We start from the raw sequence: 3920 nt of genomic DNA, 5'->3' as shown, positions 1-3920 counted from the left end.
CCACCATGGCCGTCACCACCACCATCACTATCATTACCACCACCATGTCCGTCACCACCATCATGACCATCACCGTCACCATCATCACCACCATGGCCGTCACCACCATGGCCGTCACCACCACCATCACTATCATCACCACCACCATGGCCGTCACCACCACAACCATCACCATCATCACCACCATAATGGCTGTCACCGTCACCATCATCACCACCACCATGGCCGTCACCATCACCACCATGGCCGTCACCACCACAACCATCACCATCACCACCACAACCATCACCACCATGGCCATCACCGTCACCACCATCGTGACCATCACCATCACCATTATACTACTAACATCATTGTTAATATTAAAATGTGGATGTGAGGACTTAGCTCCTGGGTCTTTCCCTGGCTCTTTAGAAGTTGTCTTGGAGGGGTGGGCTGGGGCAGGAGGGGGCCAGACTGTGGCTGCCAGCTCTTCCTTTCATTGTGAGCTGAGCAGAGCGCATCTTAGGCCTTTCCTCCTCCCAGCTGACCCGCTCTGTCCTCAGCCCATTGGCTGCTAGGGGTTTGTTTCCGGTGACCTATATTTCACAGCTCAAGAGTGATCAGTCTGACAGCTGGACACTGGCTGAGAAGTGGCCAGGCCGGGCCTGGGGGCTCACACCTGCTCAGAGTCCGGCCCTGGTTTCAGGGAGGATTCCCTGAAGACACAGCTTCTGTCTGGGCATCCTGCACTCAGGCACTCAACCAAACAGCGAGAGAAAATCTGTCCTGATTGATGTCCCAGAGCAGATTGGGAGCCTGGGGTGGGGGCGTTCTGGGCAGCTCTCTCAGCAAGCTATGAGGATCCCATCTTGGCCCCAGGATGACATTCCAGGCCCATGCGGAGACAAAGCTTCCCTTCTCCAGGTTATGAACTATGAAGGCAGCTGAGAATCTCCTTCACTTTAGTGAGGGCAGCGCTGTGGAAAGGTGGAAAGAATACCCAGTTTGGAGTCTGATAGACGGGGTCAGGGCATCACAGCCCAACTACAAAGAGTGAGGTGACCCTGGACAGACCGTTTTGGTCCCTGACGACGGGAGGTATAACTGGCAAGGGGTGAATGGGGCTTTGTTCCAAGATGCTGCCATTGGGGGGGCACGCTTCCTTCCGGGGTGGGGGAGCACTTCCTCCCAGTGGCTATGCGAGACCTCCTCCGGTCCATGCTCTCAAACCCTGGATCTCCCATTGGTGAATTCTCCTTCTCCATCTCAACGGCACTGGGCATTACTCTCTCCTCACTCAACTGGCCCACTGCCATGGGAGTGTCTGGCAGCAGCCCTGTCCCCTTCCCCCACCCACAGCTGTTTCTGACCCGACGGAGAGCTCTGAGTTGTTGAGATGGTCTCCCCAGACCCTCCCAGGGCTGAGTCCCAGGATATCGAGTTGGTGTCGAGAGTTTTGCTGGTGCCTGGCTCCATGACCAGTGAGGGATATGGAAGGAAGCTCAACCACGCAGGGCCTCTGTCCACACAATGCACTGGGCACAGGAGAGAGAAGGACAGAAGCAAAAGTGCCTCCCCTCCGGCAGCTTACATTCTACTGTGCCCTCATAGAAGGTGATGGAGAGGAGGAGGCACTCAGACAAATAAATTAGGGAATATGAAAAGGATGGAGTGGCCTCCAGCCAGCCAGTCTTCCCATCCTATAGGGCTCAGCTCAAATGGCACGGCCACCCTGACCCCTTCCTCCAAGCTCCTCCTGGCCCCTTCCCTGGGCTTGGGGGCTGGCTCGGTCACCCACTCACTCTGCCCATCAGTCCTTCAAAGCTAGGAGGGGAGGGAGCCCATACCACACACCCTCCAGGGCCCACTTAGATCCAGTTCACTGGCAGATCCTGACACCTTCCTGATGCCCTGGTCCTCTTCTAGAACAAAAGACAAACAATACCAACCTTCCTCCTCTTACCCTCCCTTGTCCTTCACCCGGTGCCAGGTGCCCCAAGAACCTCTGTCCCTCTGTCTAAGTCCTTTGGAAACATCAGCATTCGGAAGGGAGCCTTCCCTCTTCTCTCCTCAGTCAAAGGTTAGCCCTCAGAACAGCAAAAACCAGTCTGTCCTTCTAGGTTCTCTGTATTCTTGTGTTTGTATTTTAAAGTCCCTACTGAGCTCTGGTCCTTTCATCAGAAGTCCACAAGCAGTTAGTTGTTAAGGACCTACTATTTTCTGGGCACTCTGCTAAGGGCTGGGGGTACAAAGACAGGCAAAATCACAAGCCCCTTCCCCAGTAACTCCCACTGGAAAGGGGGGGCCATTAGAGCCAGTGTAGGTATACAAGATGGGGAGAGTCTTGGGGGAAGGGGTGAACTTGAAGGAAGCCAGGTGAGTCAGGTAGAGAGGAGGAGTGAGAGCATTCCAGGCGTGGGGGGGGGGGGGAGGGGGCTGCCTTCTGTTCAGCGGCCAACAACAGCACAAGTCAAGCAGACCTAAGTCACAGCATCTCCCCAGAGCCCCAGCCCTGAGCTCAGACAGAAGCTTGGGCCACACCTGCTTTGGCCCCTGCACACAAATGGAACCAGGCAGTGTGGCGGGCAAGAGCTCGGGGAGCCCTGGGAGAGCCTTTGTGGAGAAGGGGACCCCCTCCAGTGGGGAGAGGGAGCTGGGGGCCGGAGCCCATTAGCCCAGGCTCAAGTGTGGGAGCTCTAGACCTAATTCAGCTTTTTCTGTGCCTGAAGAAAGTATCTTTTTCTGTTGATTAATGAAAGAATTCTTTTAGAGGATGAAGAAAAAGCATGGGTTGGCAGATAAGAGAGAGATGACGTCACAGGCACGGATGGAAATACCACAGAGGCAATTTTTCCCTTCCCCCCCTTTTTTTTGTTTTCATCTATGATTTGGTCTGAGTCAAGGAGACAGTGTGGTACGGTGGGACAAGGATAAGGCCTTGGAGTCAGGAAGATGTGAGTTCGAATCCTTCCTCAGACGCTTTAACAGTTTTAACAGTGACAGAGTTTACTGGAGGTCTGAGCCTCTCAGGGTGGGCTCACTGACTTCTAAGGTCCCTCCTGTGTAACTCTGCAGTCCTCTGACCTAAATCCTCAAGGGTCCTCTGACTCCCTAAGGCCCTGGCTGGCTTTTTTCCTTCGACTTAGATGAAGCCCCTGGCCCAGGATGCCCGGCACACTGTGTGGGGGTGGGAGTCATACCCATACCTTCCTTACTCCAGAACCTTCCCTATATGTGCAGGGCCATGCAGTCTCTCAGTGTGGCCAGCCTTGGAAATGAGCCCAGGCTAGGAGAGAAGGAAGGAAGCAGCTGGGGGTAGTCTTAAATCGAGTTCAGCCCCACCCTGTCTCCCGTGTATTAGGAATTATTGCCTGCTTGGACGGGAAGTTCCAAGACCAGGCCCCTTGCCCGCTCTTCTATGGCCATGGAACCATACTGGGGCCTCCAGGTCCCCATCTGTCTGCAGTGAGTCCTGGGCCAGCTGACCTTGAAGGTCCACCCGCTTGGAGGTTCTGCCCTGTGCTGCTCCTAGAAATGCTCTGGGTTCCGATGCCCACAGAAGGGCTGCTGCTTGTAGGGGACCGTAGTCTAGGGGCCCAGGAACCTCCTGCTATCCTCGGGTTCCCAAAGGGAGAGCTTGGCCTCTTGACTGCCAGGAATACAGAACGTTCAAGGCCGGGGCTGCCTTTCCCTGCACAATGGCCAGGTGGCCACTCACCCCCCATGACTCCATGTAACTTAAGAAAGTCCAGTGTCCCCTCAAGGACCCACTCACTCTAGAGGAGGCTCCAAAGCCCAAGGCAAAGCTTCAAACTTGTCTCTTCAGATTTTCATGGGCTCTAGGAAGGGACCTTATTCATTACCTAGTTCCTGGCCCTCATTTTACAGAGGGGGAAACTGAGGCCCGACCCAGGATCTCCCAGGGAGTGTCAGAATTT

This window comes from Petaurus breviceps, unplaced genomic scaffold (assembly GCF_028583685.1).
Source record: "Petaurus breviceps papuanus isolate PSGF00001 unplaced genomic scaffold, PetGlider_PUasm1.0 373, whole genome shotgun sequence".
NCBI lineage: Eukaryota > Metazoa > Chordata > Mammalia > Diprotodontia > Petauridae > Petaurus > Petaurus breviceps.
The sequence above is the reverse complement of the archived record's forward strand: the minus strand, read 5'-3'. Positions refer to the sequence as shown.